Source organism: Manis javanica, chromosome 2 (assembly GCF_040802235.1).
Source record: "Manis javanica isolate MJ-LG chromosome 2, MJ_LKY, whole genome shotgun sequence".
Lineage (NCBI taxonomy): Eukaryota > Metazoa > Chordata > Mammalia > Pholidota > Manidae > Manis > Manis javanica.
Window position 1 is genome coordinate 94,767,013 of NC_133157.1, and position 19,791 is coordinate 94,786,803.

General features: G+C 42.8%; 1 protein-coding gene across 6 annotated transcripts in view; it reads left to right on the forward strand.

The window, feature by feature from the left end:
* The first annotated feature begins 917 nt into the window (after positions 1-917).
* The window catches only part of SPIN1 (spindlin 1), a 77,429-nt gene continuing 58,555 nt past the window's right edge, over positions 918-19,791 (forward strand). The window contains exon 1 of one of the 6 annotated variants that reach the window (XM_036991148.2): positions 918-1,056. The gene's annotated coding sequence lies outside the window, so the exon portion shown is untranslated. Of the gene's footprint in view, positions 1,095-1,328; positions 1,558-1,663; positions 1,852-19,791 lie in introns of those variants that run through there. The other 5 variants (XM_073228920.1, XM_073228917.1, XM_073228921.1 and 2 more) reach the window with 5 other exon arrangements.

Genomic DNA, 19,791 nt, shown 5'->3' on the forward strand with positions numbered 1-19,791 from the left:
CTTCCTCTACCCCCTTTGTGCAGAGAACCCATAAAACACTCAAAGGGCATATTGGGTGAAACAGGTCACACAAGTTCATAAGTGATCGTGGGAACATCTGGCTACTGATTTCTGAGCCGGGCGGGTTCCCTGTGTGCTGGGGCGAGCACGTGGTGGGGTCAGGCACTGAGGAGCGTCCCCCATTAAAGGCAGGTGTGCTGGGCCAGGCCCCGGTCGGTTCGGTGGGCTTTTCTGGGGGAGTGTTGAGACCCCGCTCATCCCCCTCCCCCGCCAGGGCAGCTGTGTTGCGCCAGGCCCAGGCGGCGTCAGGCTTGCAGAGCACCGCTCGGCAGGTGGGGAGGGGGGCAGGGGGGGCGCACTGCGGCGGTGGGCCCGCACCATGAAGCGGGTAGCGCCGGGGGTTGCCGCCCTGCCGCCTCAGCCCGCAGACGCCTAGCTGTCGCTCCCTGCCTCATATCCCGTGGCCTGCAATACGTGGGACCGCTTGTCGCCCCAACCAAAGGACTCGGAGGCCGAGCCTTTCCGTGCGGCCCTCCCGCGGCGCGAGCAGGAAACTTCCCAGGATGCCTGGCTCCCGACGCCCAGAACGGCACCGCGCCACTGCACGCACCTGAGTCCCCGCCTCCCAGTCCGGCCGCCAGGTAAGCGCGGAACCGAGCCCCACCCCACTCAGTTCCGCCTCTCCGGCTTCGCTTGACGAGCAGCGCTTGACCCCGCCCCGCCTCTTGGCCTTTCCCCGCCCGCCCCGCCTCCAGGTGAGTGGCGCTAGCGCCTAGCCAGGTGAGCGGTGCCTGCTGCCGGCCCCGCCCGCCTCATGGTGGGCCCCGCCCCCACCACTGGCGCCTGCGTAATCGGCTCCTCGGGCCGGGGCCGTGGCCGGGCGGCGCGGCCGGCGCAGTCAGTGAGAGCAGTGCGCGTGCGCCGTGAGGTCGGGGGCGGGCGGCGGCGGCCGCGGAGCGGGGGTGGGGCGGCGCCGTCTGGCTGGTCAGGCCCGGACGCGAGCGCAGCGTGGTACGGTGGGCCCGTGGCCTGCAGACGGGGCCTGGCTGCCGGGAGGTGAGGCTGCGCGGGGCTCGGGTGCCCGCCGGGCCGGGGTAAGATGAGGGCGATAGCCCCCGGCATCGGCGCCCCGGCGCATTGTCCGGGCGGCGGGCGCTCCTGCACAGCGCCCCCTGCTGGCCGGGCTGCGGGTGGGGCTCGGGCCGGGCTCGGGCCCGCGCCTTTGTTTGCCGCCCCCGCCAACATGGCGGCCGCCCCCGGCCGGCCGCTCCCGGCGCGCTTTGTTCTGGTCGGCGCCCAGGCCGGCGGGGTTGCATAACCTGGGGTCCAGGACCCTCGAGGGAGGGCGGCGGGGGAGGGGGGGTTAGGCGGCCCAGCGCGCGGGGGTCTGCGCGGCCGGCGAGCCCTCCACGGTGACCTTGAGCGTGCCCGCGTAGACGCGGAAGCTGCGCAGTGCTCGGGTCGGAGCGGGCGTCGCTGGAGCCCGTCCACGCAGCGTTCCGGAATCCCTTGCTATGTGGCCTGCACGCTTGGCCTGTGTTTGGATGGGGATTTTCTGTGCGTGTCCAAGCGGCGAGTTGGGGTCGTTGGCGTGATTGGTCGTGGCGGCGCCTAGCGCGGGTACCTTGTAGCTTGGCTCTCCCTGCTGGAATTTTCTGGAAGGCGCGCCGCAGTCTTGGGGGCGGGCAGACACGGCGATCGCGCGTTGCTCGCTTTCGTCGCTTGCAGCTCCGACGCGGCGAGGACGTGGAGTTTCCGACGGGGCCGGGCATCCCGAGAGTGGGCTCACAGACCGCGGCCGGACCTGATGGTTATGTGCCAAGGCTGCGCAATATTTATGTCAAAATTACGGTCAGCACCTTTTAGCCTGAGAAGTAAAATACAATTTTCGTAATTTTTAGTCTTCGAGTTAGTGAAATGCTTACTGTTATAATACTGTGAAATGGGTAAGGCAGGAGGCCCTCAGTTACCTCTTTATGCTTACCTAGGGGTTTTTTAAAACAGACTTTCGATGACCCCAGGAATTTCGCTTGTACTGCCTCTGACAGTACCTTTAACTACCAATCCAAAACACGGTAACAATATTTACCTAATTTTGGAATAGCTGAAGCAGTGTTGGGTAAGATAGTTTTCTTTGTGACACTAATTCGAGAGATTCTGCAGGAAAAACAAAAGGTTCCTTGGCCACCTTAGTGTGGAAAACAATTCATTGTATCACATTAAGGGCTCTGAGAAATACTGTACTGTTTTTCATAGTTGGCCCCCTTTTCGTTGTTTTTAGAATTGTATCTAAACACCCATGCAGTCCAGTGACAGTGGTGTTGGTCATTGGTGTTCTTACAGTGTATCTTAGGTAATAGTACCTCTCCTTTAACTTAAGTGAACCTGGGGGGCTGCGATCTTTTATTGTTAGCATTTTTTTTCCTGCTGGTGTGTGAGTAGATGAAAAGGATACTGTTGTTTCTGAAGAATTAATCAGGTAGATGATTGAGAGATTAAAAATAATGCCCTTGGGAAAGAATGTTGTTGGATATTCTTTTGGTTTAGCGGTTTGCAGGATCTTTGCTGAGAAAGCAGTTAATACACATGTACATGTAAATACTTACATTTATTAGGTGCTTAAGTATGTTTTCTTTCCCTTTTTCTCTATTGAAATTAGAAGAGGGGGATCAATTTCCTTGCCCAGGTGTTTTATTCGACTTGGCAGGCATGGTGTTGTGGAATGGTGGTGAACTCTGCAGTTGCACATGGAGATAGCATGGCCGTCAACTCAGAATAGTCTAGGTTGAAATCCAGCCCCACTCCATACCTGTCCAAAGCCACGTAGCTGATCCATCACGTAGCCTATTTAAAGTTTCCATGTAGGCTGAAGGTGAGCCCTGTCACAAAAGGCTATTAGGAGAATTAAATGAAATGGATTTGTAGGGTTCCCAGTGCAGCTATGCAGTACAGCAGTTAGTGCCAATCATTGTTGATTTCCTTCCTCTTCCTGGTTTGAACTTTGTCAGTTCAGTTACTAGGGTAGTATTTTTCATGTTGAAGTAAATGGTTTGTTTCCTTATTGTGCTCCAATATTCAAGGTAATTTTTAATTAAATCTTTATTAGGTGCCTATTTAAAAATTGCCCTAAGTTCTTTGTAGAACAAGTCACATTGTGGGTGTAATTCATACATAAGGTACGCCTTAAAGACCTTACTGCCTGATAAGGAAGACACACGCATACAAAGAGGGAATTCTGTGCTGAGGGTATCGGGGAGATACGGTGATGCTCTGGTAGGTCAAGAATGTGGAGCAAGAGAGAGGAGACGTCCAAATGGGGGGGAGCAGCAGCCACAGATGCATGGAGTGTTTGAAACAATCCAAAAGATCATCTTGTGTTAGCTTTTACTTCTGTGAGTGTGTTTATCCATACAAAGGGTTGAGAACGTCTTCAGGTTCTTCTGTGCGGCAAAGTGATTTCCAGGTCTGGGCGTGTGAGTGCCCTGTGTGTGCGTATTGATGAAGATGACAAAGTCAGTACTGCTGATGCCATGGGTACTTTACCGTGGTTGGTCTGTTAAGGGTGCATTTGGGGCCAGACTTTTAATAATAATGTGTGTCACATCAGGGCAGTTGGGGTTTATCCTGTAGGTGGGGAAGCCGTTGGAAGGCACGAAACAGCATGAAGGTTCAGTGGAGGAATCTAGCGTGGGACCACGACTCTGGAGTCTAGCCTGCTGGAGGAGGTGGTTGGTGTGGAGTTGTTAGCATGTTAAATGTGTTGACATATTTTGGAGGAGGGTGGTGAAGCAAGGTAGGATCCACTGAGCATGGATTTTATTTTATACAAATATTGAGAGTAAATGAAGAAGCTAGTTAAAGCATTTTTATGTATCATTTTAGATATTTATAGGTTATACTAAATGTCTTATAAAAGATAACTTTTTTAAAAACTTTGTTTATAGTAAATTGGTTAGTTGCTTACAGTTACATCCTTATAACCTAGGTTTAGTTTTTGGACCTGTCTGCAAGTGATCTATGTATTTCTGTATCTATAAATGACTTACATAGTTATAGAAATGTATATCTTTGTATTAACTATGTATCTCAGTTAACATTACTAGCTCGAGTTTTAGGTCCTGACACACAATAATGTCCTTTTTCCTGTATGCAGGGTTGGGTGGTTGTGAGTCGCTTTCTTTTTGCTTTCTCCTCTTAGCGAACTCTGTGGATTTTTGTTTATTCAGTGTGTTTTAATCAGGTAGTCATCATTCTCTTTCCTCAGTTGTCCTGACTTAAGATGGTACAGTCCTTTCAAGCCTGTTCTCTTCTGAAGCTTGGATGGAACCCCATTAATTTTTGAACTTTTCTTGCTTTCTGGTACCAGATGTGTAGTCTTAAGACTCACTTTGTGCTTTTCCTATCAGCCAGTTCTTTTAGTTCCTTTTATTGAGGAGTGTAATTTAGATCCAAGATCTGGTGCTATGTGTCCTTATTGCTCTTGGGGTGCTCCTGCTTTCATTGGACAGACTTGGGAAATGTATATGTTTGGATTGTTAGTATTTCCAATTCAAGCTTAACATTGCAAGGTTTTTACTTTGAATTTATCCTTTTCCTTTAATGTTGAAAATTTGTACTCTTAGCAGCATTCTGTTATATAAATGTTGTAGTTTGGAAACGCTAATAGTAAAATAAAATAGTATTTTATTATAGTCCTCTTTGTTCTAAAATGTATCCACGTAAGGGTGTACAGATGACATTTTGAATTATAAAATCTGGTAATGTTTTTTGAAAATAATACCAATTTCAAAAATGTTACTGATTTGATTAGTAGTTTGGCTTACTTGCTTGAAATCCTTAACTTACAAGGATTGCTTTAATATTTTATTTAATGTATTTTCCAGCATATAAAAATTTATGTAGTTCGGATGTCACAGAAGTCAAAAGCTGTGTTGAAAGTTGTGTTCACAGCCCAGCTTCTAATCCTGTCCCTGCACTGTCTCCCCCTGCCCCATTTTTATCAGTTTGTTTTTCTTCTGCTGTTTCTTTTTTGCAAATACAAGCACACACCCCTCTTTTTATTTCCCTCCCTTTCTTAAACAAAAGATAGAACTCTGTGCACACTGTTAGGTTTCTTCATTTGACTTTCATCTATCATGGAATTACTTCATAGAAGCTCTTTTCCTTTCTTTCCCTGCATGCAGTTCATCTTCTAATGATGAACACTTGAATTGTTCATATTCTATTGCGGTTACAAATGTTGCTGCAGTGAATAACCTTGTGGATATATTGTTTTGCATTTGTGCAGGTTTAACTTTAAAATGGGTAAAAGGTAAGCATGTTTCTACTTTTGTTCAGTGTCAAAAAATTACATTTTAAAAAGGCAGATTTCATTATGTCACCTCTTTACTTAAAGCCCTCAGTGGCTTCCCATTGCTTTAAAGGACAGAACTCTGTACCTTGGGGCCTCACTTCGCCAAGCACCACCTCCCTGTCTCCCTTGCCCACGTCTCCTCACCCACCAGGAAGCCCGACATTTGTTCTTCTCTGCCTGGGATGCCGTTCTGTCCTGTCTCAACTCTTCAGTCTTCCTTTAGAGTCTGTCAGGCATCACTTTTTCATGAAATTCTTTTCTTATGAGTTTGCATTTTCATAATAATGGTAGAAGAGTCCAGCAAGCCCCCATCTATCGCCTTCTACAACCATCGTCAATTTTCTGAAGTTTTTGAGTTTTTTTCTTGGCCTCCCAAAGTCAAGTTCTATTAAAGATGTTGCTCTCCTTCCTGGTGCTTACCAAAATTACAGTGTTACATTAGTTTACATAATTCAGTGAATTTTCACTTTCCCAAAAAGGCTGAGCTCCATGAAAGCAGAGATATTTCCTGTTTTTGTCCAAGATCACTTCTCTGGTACTTAGCTCAATGTCTGGGCTGTGAATGCTCAATGCTCCCCCAGACATTCATTGTCCAAGGGGAGCTCTGCTGTGTGGTTGTGTCTGGCTTGCTGCACTGGGGTCTGTCAGACAGTGGTTATTCAGGGGTCTGAGCTAAGACAGGGTAACAGCTGACAGCAGCTTACAGGTAAGGCTGTTGTCTGCGGTACCTAATGCTGGAGTTTGAAGTCTGAGGGCAGATATTTGGGAAAGGATATGACATACAACAGGGAAGAATACAAACGAGCTGGAAGCCACAGCAGGACAGATTGGAAGCTGTGTCAGTCCTGTTTCCTCTGGCCTTGGTTGTGTGAGCTTGCTGTAATAGCTAGGCCCTTGTCACAGAGCCAGTCCCACACATGTGGCCCAGGAGGTAGAGCTGCTGCAGGCCCCAAGCGGGGCAGGCTCCAGTGTGCCAGCAGCCATGCCCCTTCTCTTGTACTCTGCCTGCTGCTCAGGCATCACTCTTGTTGCTCACCCAAACCAGAAACAAAGGGGAAGGGAGATTCTGGGGGATTTGGTTCAGCTTAGCTTAGTTTTGCAAAGCAGGATGATGAGGTCAGGGTTTTAAATTCTCAGTCCAGGTTCCACATAAGAGACCTGAAAGTTTCTATGACTACCCTAAAGTGAATTCCCAGTTAGCAGTTGAGAAGATTGATTGGCAAGGAATGGGGTCTAAAAATTGGTTTGGGGCATAAGGCCAGATCCTGATTAGGTAGGTTGGAGACTTTGAATCCCTAAATTCTGCTGGGCTGCCCCTTGCCTGTTCAAAGCCTTTCCATCCCTTGTCTGAGGAATGTAATCTTCCTCAGTTTGAAGAACCTTAATTAGCCTCCCTAAGTATAGTCCCACTAGGCGTCAAAGGGTGAGGTGCAAATTGTGACCCGTGAAGAAATGTGCTGCCCTCCGAGAGTGTCTGTTTTGCCCTGTGTAGAGGGGAACCTGGGCTGTATGTGGGAGCAGATCTCAAGGGTATGGGGTAATGGTGGAAGGGACATAGATGGACTAGGCTGAATTTATTGATATGGGCCCGTAAGTGGATTCTGGATTCAGTGTCATAGTCCCAGGGATTAGAAAGCACTCTGGTTTATGGCTTAAAACAAACTAAAGATGGCTTGTGCTAAACTCAGGCTTCCGTCTTGTGGCACAGTTGTGTTGCCAGAGCTGCCTTGGTGTAGCACAGAGGAAGAATCCAGAAGTGGGGGAATGGGGTGTTGGTTTGTCATGAAAGATCTGCTCTGCCACCTGGGGGGTTTAGAGCTCAGGCTGGATCCCACAGTTGTGAGACACTGTGGGGGGAGCCCCCATGTCCTTGAGCACCCTACCACTCCAGGACAGAGCTCAGTGGGAACTGCAGCTCTGAGCTGGGGCCCTGAATGCAGCAGGGATGCTGTATCTTGGGTGGCAAATCTGTTGAATGGTCTTTATCCAGAATTAATCTCTGGGTTTACAACTATAGATAGGTGTTTTACTCTATTATGGGTTAGCCTATAAGCTTTTCCCCTTAAATTGGCTCAGTAAAAGATAAAAGGAATTCTCTGTATTTTTCATTCATAATTACTGTTCACCATCATTTTTAAGGTATGTTATGAGGTAAGTTTCACCTAAAATATACATAACCTTTAAATAAATAGCTCGTGTCATTTTGGGGGACTGTGATGTGGGACTGTAACCTGGTAGAACCTTTTTGGAAGGTTGGCTTTGCTTGCTATCTATCTATCTATCTATCTATATACACCTGAACAGTTTTGAGACCCACATATTCTGCTTGGCCTAGCAGTTAGGACTTTACTGTTAAAGGTGCATTTGCACAGGTGTACATGTGTGTACATGTAAGTTTTCATTATACAGTGTTTGTGGTGGTGAAAAACTAGAAACACCTGTCCCATATTAGGGTTAACATTAAAATCAGTGATTTTTATTCCATGTGCTGGAATGTCCCATCACTATTAAAGATAAGAGGAAAATAAAAATAAGGAAAAGTTTACTATGCTGAATAGGAAACATAACATTTAGTTAGAGAAGAAAGTTGTAGAACCAGAGGTTCTCACTTGTGCATGCACGTGTTTGAAGATGTATGTCTGTCTGTTCATTTGCATAACACTTAGTTACAGCAGTCTTTTAAAACAGGTGATATTGGGAGGATGAGACAGGAAGGGGGAGAAGGGCTTTCTGTAATGGAGTTATAATTTGGCTCCAAGTATTTGCTTAATCTTAGCACATTTCCCTTTGGTTGAGGACTGTTGACTTAGAATATTATCTTTTCTCTTAATTTTCTTTGATCATGAAATATACTGTAAGTACATAAGCAGTTACAGATCCTTGGTTTGTGACACAGTGCACTTATTTGGTCATTAGTTTCATTCATGTGGTCACAGAACAGGTTTAGTTTGTGTTTATGTGTGACTTGTTCATTCTCCTGTTGATAAATAACTGAGTTTGTCATTTAAGATTGTTGGTTCAGGTCTTCCCCCAAAACAAGGAGACGGCAAGTTGGCACGAGATTTGGATGTGTTGGGGGAAGTGCGGGTAAGGATCTGTCAGCCTTTTGCAGGTCTGATGCATGTGGTGGAGGAAGAGATGGAAGGAACGTCTGAAAGGCAACATCTGATGACCTCGCTGCGGGTCTAAGAAAGATTAAGCAAAGCCAGTGAGGAGTCCTCCAGTCAAAGCTGGGGACAGAAGAGTCCTTTGTCCTGCAGGAATGGGCTTCCTTTTGCTTCCTGCCTGCAGCCAGTCATTGTCTAGAAATAGCGCATCAGAGGGTGGGGCTTGGGGTAGGGCTGTGGTGGGTTCCAATAAACCTCTCCCATGGGCGGCGATCCATGAGGCTCACTTTGGTCGCTGTCATGGGGCTTCTGTGCAAGTGGATTTTCTGTGAGCATTCAGGTGTGTGTTTCTCAAGTGCTCTTCTGTTGGGTGGTCTTAAGGAGTAGAATTGCTGGGTCATGTGGTATGCCGGTGTCCAGTGTTAGGAGGTAATGCCAAATGTTCCCAAGGTGGATACACCAATTTCTATTTCCACTCCAGCCAGTACATTCTTGTGGCTCCACATCCTCACTGAAATTTGGCATTGTTGGGCCTGTTTATTTATTTATTTTTAAATTTTGGTATCATTAATCTACAATTACATGAAGAACATTATGTTTACTAGGTGCCCCCCTTCACCAAGTCCCTCCCACATACCCCTTCACAGTCACTGTCCATCTGCGTAGTAAGATGCTGTAAAATCACTACTTGTCTTCTCTGTGTTGCACAGCCCTCCCTGTACCCCCCATGCACTATACATGCTAATCGTAATGCCCTCTTTTTCCCCACCCTTATCCCTCCCTTCCCTCCCATCTTCCCCAGTCCCTTTCCCTTTGGTAACTGTTAGTCCATTCTTGAGTTCTGTGATTCTGCTGCTGTTTTGTTCCTTCAGTTTTCCTTTGTTCTTATAGTCCACAGATGAGTGAAATCATTTGGTACTTGTCTTTCTCCGCCTGGCTTATTTCACTGAGCATAATACCCTCTAGCTCCATCCATGTTGTTGCGAATGGTAGGATCTGTTTTTTTCTTATGGCTGAGTAATATTCCATTGTGTATATGTACCACATCTTCTTTATCCATTCATCTACTGATGGACATTTAGGTTGCTTCCATATCTTGGCTGTTGTAAATAGTGCAGCGATAAACATAGGGGTGCACTGTCTTTCTCAAACTTGATTGCTGCATTCTTAGGGTAAATTCCTAGAGGTGGAATTCCTGGGTCAAATGGTATTTCTATTTTGAGCATTCTGAGGAACCTCCATACTGCTTTCCACAATGGTTGAACCAATTTACATTCCCACCAGCAGTGTAGGAGGATTCCACTTTCTCCACAACCTTGCCAGCATTTGTTGTTGTTTGTCTTTTGGATGGCGGCAATTCTTACTGGTGTGAGGTGATATCTCATTGTGGTTTTAATTTGCATTTCTCTGATGATTAGCGATGTGGAGCATCTTTTCATGTGCCTGTTGGCCATCTGTATTTCTTTTTTGGAGAACTGTCTGTTCAGTTCCTCTGCCCATTTTTTAATTGGATTATTTCTTTTTTGTTTGTTGAGGCGTGTGAGCTCTTTATATATTTTGGATGTCAATCCTTTATCGGATCTGTCATTTATGAATATGTTCTCCCATACTGTAGGATACCTTTTTGTTCTATTGGTGGTGTCCTTTGCTGTACAGAAGCTTTTTAGCTTGATATAGTCCCACTTGTTCATTTTTGCCTTTGTTTCCCTTGCCTGGGGAGCTATGTTCATGAAGAAATCACTCATGTTTATGTCCATGAGATTTTTGCCTATGTTTTTTTCTAAGCGTTTTATGGTTTCATGACTTCCATTCAGGTCTTTGCTCCATTTGGAGTTTTCTTTTGTGTATGGGGTTAGACAGTGATCCAGTTTCATTCTCTTACATGTAGCTGTCCAGTTTTGCCAGCACCATCTGTTGAAGAGACTGTCATTTCCCCCATTGTATGTCCATGGCTCCTTTATTGTATATTAATTGGCCATATATCTTTGGGTTATTGTCTGGAGTCTCTATTCTGTTCCACTGGTCTGTGGGTCTGTTCTTGTGCCAGTACCAAATTGTCTTGATTACTATGGCTTTGTAGTAGAGCTTGAAGTTGGGGAGCAAGATCCCCCCCCACTTTATTCTTCCTTCTCAGGATTGCTTTGGCTATTCGGGGTCTTTGTTGGTTCCATATGAATTTTTGAACTATTTGTTCCAGTTCATTGAAGAATGCTGTTGGTAATTTGATAGGGATTGCATCAAATCTGTATATTGCATTGGGCAGGATGGCCATTTTGACGATATTAATTCTTCCTAGCCAAGAGCATGGGATGAGTTTCCATTTGTTAGTGACCTCTTTAATTTCTCTTAAGAGTGTCTTGTCATTTTCAGGGTATAGGTCTTTCACTTCCATGGTTAGGTTTATTCCTAGGTATTTTATTATTTTTGATGAAATTGTGAATGGAATTGTTTTCCTTATTTCTCTTTCTGTTAGTTCATTGTTAGTGTATAGGAAAGCTACAGATTTCTGTGTGTTAATTTTGTATCCTGCAACTTTGCTGAATTCGATATTAATTCTAATAGTTTTGCAGTGGAGTCTTTAGGGTTTTTTATGTACAATATCATGTCATCTGCAAATAGTGACAATTTAACTTCTTCTTTACCAATCTGGATTCCTTGTATTTCTTGTTTTGTCTGATTGCTGTGGCTAGGACCTCCTGTACCACGTTGAATAACAGTGGGAAGAGTGGGCATCCCTGTCTTGTTCCCGATCTCAGAGGAAAAGCTTTCAGCCTCTCGCATTCAGTATGATGTTAGCTGTGGATTTATCATATATGGCCTTTATTATGTTGAGGTACTTGCCCTCTGTGCCCATTTTGCTGAGAGTTTTTATCATGAATGGATGTTCAATTTTGTTGAATGCTTTTTCAGCATCTATGGAGATGATCATGTGGTTTTTGTCCTTTTTGTTGACGTGGTGGATGATGTTGATGGATTTTCGAATGTTATACCATCCTTGCATCCCTGGAATGAATCCCACTTGGTCATAGTGTATGATCCTCTTGATGTATTTTTTGAATTCGTTTTGCTAATATTTTGTTGAGTATTTTTGCATCTACGTTCATCAGGGATATTGGTCTGTAGTTTTCTTTTTTGGTGGGGTCTTTGCCTGGTTTTGGTATTAGGGTGATGTTGGCTTCATAGAATGAGTTTGGGAGTATTCCCTCCTCTTCTATTTTTTGGAAAACTTTAAGGAGAATGGGTGTTATGTCTTCTCTGTGTGTCTGATAAAATTCTGAGGTAAATCCATCTGACCCAGGGGTTTTGTTCTTGGGTAGTTTTTTGATTACTGATTCAATTTCATTACTGGTAATTGGTCTGTTTAGATTTTCTGTTTCTTTCTGGGTCAGTCTTGGAAGGTTGTATTTTTCTAGGAAGTTGTCCATTTCTCCTAGATTTTCCAGCTTGTTAGCATATAGGTTTTCATAGTATTCTCTAATAATTCTTTGTATTTCTGTGGGGTCTGTCGTGATTTTTCCTTTCTCATTTCTGATTCTGTTGATGTGTGTGTTGACTCTCTTTTTCTCTTAATAAGTCTGGCTAGAGCTTATCTGTTTTGTTGATTTTCTCAAAGAACTAACTCTTGGTTTCATTGATTTCTTTCTATTGTTTTATTCTTTCGATTTTATTTATTTCTTCTCTGATCTTCATTATGTCCCTCCATCTGCTGACCTTAGGCCTCATTTGTTCTTTTTCCAATTTTGATAATTGTGACATTTGACTATTCATTTGGGATTGTTCTTCCTTCTTTAAATATGCCTGGATTGCTGTAGCCTTTCCTCTTAAGACTACTTTTGCTGCGTCCCACAGAAGTTGGGGCTTTGTATTGTTGTCATTTGTTTCCATATATTGCTGGATCTCCATTTTAATTTGGTCATTGATCCATTGATTATTTAGGAGCATGTTGTTAAGCCTCCATGTGTTTGTGAGCCTTTTTGCTTTCTTTGTATACAATTTATTTCTAGTTTTATACCTTTGTGGTCTGAAAAGTTGGTTGGTAGGATTTCAGTCTTTTAGAATTTACTGAGGTTCTTTTTGTGGTCTAGTATGTGGTCTATTCTGGAGAATGTTCCATGTGCACTTGAGAAGAATGTGTATCCTGTTGCTTTTGGATGTAGAGTTCTATAGATGTCTATTAGGTCCATCTGTTCTAGTGTGTTGTTCAGTGCCTCTGTGTCCTTACTTTCTGTGTGGTGGATCTGTCCTTTGGAGTGAGTGGTGTGTTAAAGTCTACCAAAATGAATGCATTGCATTCTATTTCCTCCTTTAATTCTGTTAGTATTTGTTTCACATATGTTGGTGCTCCTGTATTGAGTGTATATATGTTTATAATGGTTATATCCTCTTGTTGGACTGAACCTGGGCCTGTTTATCTTAATCATTCCAGTGGCTGTGTGGAAACCCTGGTTCCTGACTCCCAGGTAGGTGTGACCATGTGATTTGTCTTGGCCAGTGAAATGTGAGAAGAGAATTGTCACACAGGCTTCAAGAACTGTGGTGAGGTTTGCCACATCTCTTCCTCCTGCCAGTGATATGTTTGCAGAAGAGCTTCCCGCAGGGCAGGTCTGTTAAGTGTCTACAACAGCAGAGAGCAGAGTGGGGGAGAAAGGGGTAAAGGTGGAGAAAGGCAGAGTGCAGTGGTTGGGAGGAGGAATTTTTTTGGCTTAACCAAGGTTTCTGAGGTTGTTTGTAACCGTATTTATTAACCGGTCCTGATATTTTTTTTAATAGACTTTATTTTTAAGAATAGTTCTAGTTTCACAGCAAAATTGAGTAGAAAGTAGAGTTCCCCTGTATGCCCTGACCACGCCCATGTACAACCTCCCCTACTATCAACATCCCAAACCAGATGGTCCATGTAACAATCGATGAGCCTACACTGACATGTCAGTATCATTCAAAGTCCATGGTTTACATTAGGGTTCACTCTTGGTGGTTTGCATTCCATGGGTTTTTATACATTACGTGTATTCACCATTATAGCATCCTACAAAATGGTTTCACTATTATAAGAGCCAAAGTGTTCTGCCTTTTTGTGTTGTACTTGTTTCTTTCTTAATTCCATGTGTCAGAACACTATATAATTATATATAGTCTTATGATATTTTTTGAAGCTTGCTTTATGGACCAACATAGGACCAAGTTTACATGTCTTGTGTGTGCTTAGAAAGAAAGTGCTTTTGTGTTTGTTGTGTGTAGTGTTGTATATTTGTCAGTTCAACTTGGCTAATCAAGTTAAATTCTTCCACATTCTTTCTTACATTTTTCCCTTTTGGTCTCCTGGTTTTATGGCTTACCAAGATAAATATATTGATGCTCTGATTTTGCATTTTCTGTTACTCCTTAGTTCTGATAGTTTTTGCTATATGTATTGTAAGGGTCTGTTATTAGGTGTAAATGTCTTTAGAATTATATGTATCTTCCCAGTCAGTCTTTTAAAATCATTAAGTGTACCTCCCTTAAGGCAGAAGTGTTACTAGAGGTAAAGTTTGCGTAGTTTAATACTAATACAGCTTCACTATTTTTTCTTCCATTAGTATGTGCAGTATTTTCTGTTTGTTCTCTTTAATTCTTTCTATGTATTTATGTTTTGGATGATAGTGTTCTCGACAGTATCTAGTTGGAATTAAAAAAATGTAGCCTGACAATATTTCTTATGATTGGAACATTTGGCCTACTGACATTTAAGAAAATAACTGATGTAGTTGGGTTTAAATCTGTTACCTTAATAAGTGCTTTCTGTTTATAGTATGTTTCATGCACTTTTTCTTGCCTCCCTTTGGTTGCTATTTGTTTTTTTCCTCCATTAACTTGGAAGTTAACTATCTTTGGTTTTTCAAAATCTTTAATATTTAGTTATGTCTCCCTCTTCTGGAGCAAAGCCACTGACCTCATCTTCACTTATATGCCATTGTGCTGTTTTAATTCTGTATATATTTTAAGACATTATTAATTTGTACAGTTAGTAACCACTTAGTTTTTTTTATCCTTTCCATTGTTCTTTCTTTACTGTAATTCAACCCTCCAGCTTTAAATATTTCCTCTGTCTGAAGAACATTATTGGTTCCCACCTGTTGTGTGACTCCTAATAGTGAATTATGTGTGTGAGCTAAAAAAGTCTTAAACCGATCTTCCTTTTTGAGGGATATTTTTAATTGGTATGGAATTCTGATTTGTTGGTTTTCTTCTAAGAAGTTGACTTAAATCTTCAGGTTCCATTTTTTTCTGTAAGAAGTAAATAGTTTAGTAATTGCTCCCATGAATGTAATCTGTCATTTTTACTTTAGGCTTTTATTTTTTTTCAATAGTTTTGCTATGATATGTCTAGTTACATACTTCTTATTTATAGTTTGTTTTTTATAGGTCTTTTTAAGTCCATAGTAATGTCTTTCATTCCTGTGAAAAATCTGCAGGCATCATCTTTTAAAGCATTAAATGGACCCCTCTTCTTGAGGGTCCATTTACAGATGTCAGGCCTTCTCAGTCCCTTATCCTTTCTGTGCTTCATTCTGGAAGTTTCTTTCTGATCATTCTTTGTTAAATACTTTTTTCTAAGATAAGCCTACTCTTAATCTCATCCATTGAATTAATTGCATTTTTTTCACTTTTGGAAGGTCTGGTATTTCAATAGTGTTAAAGATTCCAAATAGCCAAAGGAAAACCAATGAACCAGTGAAGTAGCAACTAGTAAAAGCTAACTGCACACAATAAAAAGACAGTTTGCAAACCTGGAGCACTCAGACCCAACCTGGAGTGAGGCTAGGCTGTAGTGCCATGAAGCAGCCTGTATGGTACTGAGCAGTTACTTTTTCTGCACAGCTACTGATTGCAGTAGAATTCTCTTCAATAATAGGGATTAGTCAGTGGTTACCTCTTACCAGCCTTGGGAAACAGTTCAGGTTGTGTTTATCATTTCCAGAGGCACCAGCAGGAGATGACCCAGGCTGATAAGTCAGCCTTGCAAATTTGCAAAGTAAGTGAAATTAGGATCTGCCTATGTTGCCAAGCCAGTTCTGTCTGTCCAGGGAACCTTCATGGCAGGTCTCTCTCTGTCCTTGGTTTAACAGTTTTCAACCAAAGTTTTATATTTTATGTATTTTTTTTTACCACTATGGATTTTATTGTTACACTTTTTATAATGAATATGTATCAAACTTAGAATACTTTTGAGACCACAAGAGTTTCTTTACACTAAAATATTGTCAAATAATTTGGCAAAAATTGAAGAATTTTCTGTTTATGAGTGTATTTTAGTTTTGTTTGTAGATTCCATATGTAAGTGAAATCATATGGTATTTGTCTTTGTCTGACTTGCTTCACTCAGCATAATACCTTCTAGGTCCATCATGTGATTGGCAAGATTTTTTTCCTTGTAAATGGTTGAGTAAAAAGTCTTACAGCTTCTCTATTTGAATATAATACTTAACAGCTACTCTACTTTTCACTTAGCAACTATACTTATTTCTGTGCTTATTTTTTCCCCCAGCTTAAAAGTGTGATTTTGCAACTCCAATACCTGGTGTTCTATGGGGCTGCTGTTTTGTTTATTTACTGTTTCTGCTAGTTTTTATTTTGTTTTGTGGGCTAGTTAGAACATGTATGCATGTGTGCAAATGCAGTAAATTAGACTCTGAAAATTGTTTGAAATAATTTGGGGCCTAGGATGATATTCCTAGAGGGGTTATTTGTTTCTGCCAGGCATCTGAGGGAGTGGGCAATGTGGGATCGCCTCAGCTCAGGTTAGGGTACGAGGAGTTGTGGCTGGCCTGCAGGTCTCAGCCTGGCTTTTCTCATTCCTAGCTCCTGAGAGCAGCCAGGATTCCAGCCCACAACAGCCTGAGTTCACAGCCTACTCTTTGAGGGTCCCTGGGTTCCAGGCCTAGGCCCTTCGCCTTGTGAAGCTGTCAGCCCTCAGTTGCCCCTCAGAACTTGGTATTGCTCTTGGGGATGAGAGTGGTTCCAGATGTGGGGTTTACAAACCTTCCTAGGTTGTGCCTCTGTGAGTGTTGAGATATTCTGCTACTTTGATGCTTCAAAGACTGCATTTAGTGTGTGTGTCAGTGTCTGTGTGTCCAAGTTTTTGTCATGTAAGTCTTCAGTCATACAAAAGTCAAGAAAATGGTGTGAAAGAACCCCCTTTGTCTCTGAGACTCCACTCCAGTGAAATCTTCCTGGCTTGGATAGCTTCCTGGCATCTGGGCTGGCCACATGTTCCAGGCTCCTCATATATTTTCTGCCTCTGACCTGGAATGAACAATTTCTATAAGAAGCCCTGGTTCCTGATGGTTTTTGTTAGGAGTGTTCTTTTAGATTTTATTTTGATTGTTTAGCTTGCAGGGAAATGGTCTAAATTAGTAGCCTGTCATCACCAGGAGTCTTTCATTCATCATATGGATGTTCGCAGGTGTTGTTTGGAAACCATTAAGGATTCAGAGCTGCTCAGTGCTGGTGGTTTTAGGCAAGGGGGTTGTGCCACGGACCTTTTGGCAGTCTGGTGAAACCAATGGATACCTTTTCAGAATATGTCTGAGTACAGTAAATAAAATACAGGGGATCACACAATAAATCAACTATAAATAGTTCTAATATGAGAAACTTGTAATAATATAGCTTCTTTGTTAATATTAAGTGAAAATATTGTCATAGGTCATTAAAATGTTATATTTTTGGGAAAATAGTGGCTTTTGATGCCTATAAAAATAAATTGAGGTGGCCTTTGATTTCTCTGTCCACATGTTTGATCAATAAATAATTGATAACAAGGATTCCTAGAGAGCAGTGTGGAACCATGTGTCCTTGCAGTGCAGCCCTGGTACACCGAGGCTGAGTCAGTGGTCACAGGCCAAGGCAACACCCTTTGAACTGCAGACCCCATCCACAAGCTTGGAGGGTGGGGATACCAGGCCCCCTGCAGTTCTGACCATCTGGTCACAAGTCCAAGGGTTCCCATGTTGCAGTCAAGGACCGCAAAAATGAGAAACTGAGTCAGAATGAGGTTTAATGCAGAGGGCTTAAGACTTCCTTGGAGACTAAGCAACGAGTCAGTGTGCTCCTGCATCTTTATTAGGTCACAGCAAGCAGTAAAACAATCATTGGTTAATAATTATTGAATGTACTTTCTCAACGAATCAATCAACCATAGATATGTTTTTTATATTCCTATTGTGTTAAGTCAAGTCATCCGGTTAGTGAGTTTCACAGCATGTTCCTTGTCTGGGTTTGCCGCAGAAGGATCACAGGAACCGTTTGCAGCTACTGTTCAATACTGTTCATAACTCACACCAGATTCCAGGAATTAACACGTTGTTCTTTCTATTACATTGGTTTCGGGTATTAATCAAACTTAAGCAGTAAACATATTGTTCTTTTCTCTTAGATTAGTTTTGGTTATAAATCAAGCTTAAGTAGAAACGACAGCAAAGTTAGTTGCTGGGGTGTCTACATTTCCATGAACCTCTCAGGCTCGAAAATTTACTAGGACAGCTCCTAGAGTTCAGGAAATTGATATACTGAAACAATACAGTTTTATTAGAGTAAAAAAGGATCTAAACCGGGACAAGCCAAAAGAAGAAACAAACATGGTGAGGGCAGGGAGTCTGAGTGGAAGCCTCTAATCCTTTTGTATAGGGTCAGGACCCACTGCGTGTGGGTGTGCAACTGCACATAGATAAAGCATTGCTGACCAGGAAGCTCACTCCAGTGTCAGCGCCAAGTTGTTTACTGTAAAATTTCTTATTGTAAAACCCCAGATTCATTATGTAAGTATGATTGATGTATCATTGGCCATGAGGTTAAATTTGACCTCTAGCAGCTCCTGGAGTTGGGCTGCGTTCATGGTGTTCAAAGGCACAGCTTTGGTTGGTCTCTGGTGTAGCCAGCCCCATCCTGAGTTACCTTCTTGGCATACTCTCTGGGGCCCACCACGAACCACAAAGACCCCTGCACTCAGGAAGTTCCAGCATTTGAGGAGTAATTCCCAGGAACTCTGACAAAGGCTGATCTCTGTCTCACAGTGGTCACCAATTCTGTTTTCACAGTTCGATGAGTAATGACTTGATTTGCACTGGTCATGTCTGTTCTGCAGCAGGCCTGCTAACTTAATTTAGAAGTAGTAGATGAACTTAAAAGCTGTTTTGAGATCTATAACAAATGCAGAGGGATGGAAAGATCTGTGATTTCTGTTGTTGAGAGGGTCAGAGGTTTGGTGAGTATTGTCGTGTTGCATACATTCATGGTGGAAGGAAGTGCCATAGTTGAGATGAAAGTTAGGAAAAGGAGTGGAGTTTTCCCTCAGCCACAGTCATGGTACCTATGAGTTCTGTCCACATTTCAGACCTCCTGTGTTAGAGCCCCTGTATTGATGTTTAGGTGTAGTGATTTAGGCTGATAGGAAAGCTTGGGGCCCTGAAAGCCTTCAGATGTCCATTTGGTTTTTATTCTAGCCAAATAATGCTTTTATTCGGATGGATCCCCTGCTGTAGTCCAGAGGTTTTAGCTTAATGGACAGCCTATATGGGAGGCCTCAAGAGCATTGTCTTAAGGGGCCATCTGTTGAAATGTGATTGGAATTTTGAGTTGTATTCCAGTGCATTTTCTTTCCGATTTACAAAATCTGAAACTGTTGACCCTTCTGTTTTTTTACTATGAAAAATTTTAAGTATGTAGGACAGTTGAGATATAGGCAGTTGGGCATCTGTATACTCATCATCCTGATTCAAGAGTTGCAATATCTTGCCATCTTTTCTTAGTCTATTTAAAAAAATCATCTTAGAAAACAAGTTACAGATTTTTGAACACCTGCAGTCAACCCATGTTGTTGCTACTAATTCCACACTTGACCACTCTCCTCCTCCTCCTGCTTTTCCTTCAAACTTTTAAAATGAAGTTTCATATACATAGCAAAGCTGGCCCTATTGCTAGTTATAGTGGAGTACCCTTTGTTGAGATCCACTTGCTAACATTTTGCTGTACTAACAGCTTTTATTGTTGGGTCATTTATTTGCGAGTTGCAGTAACTTGCACATGTCATGACACTACTTAAAATGAGAGTGTTTTTCCTTGTAACTGTAGTATCAAATAAATTACTTCTTTCTTAGTTTTCAGGCCCTATTCAGATTGTAGCTACACATCCCTTTTCACAAATGTGTGATAAACCGTATTGAACCATCTGTGATGACAGGTTTCAGACCACTTGTCCTGGTCAACTTCAGTGTATACTCAGCAGCCTTTGGCCATCAGTGTTCCTGTGTATTTTTCCAGCAGTGATCAGATGTTGAGACTTCTTTGGGACTT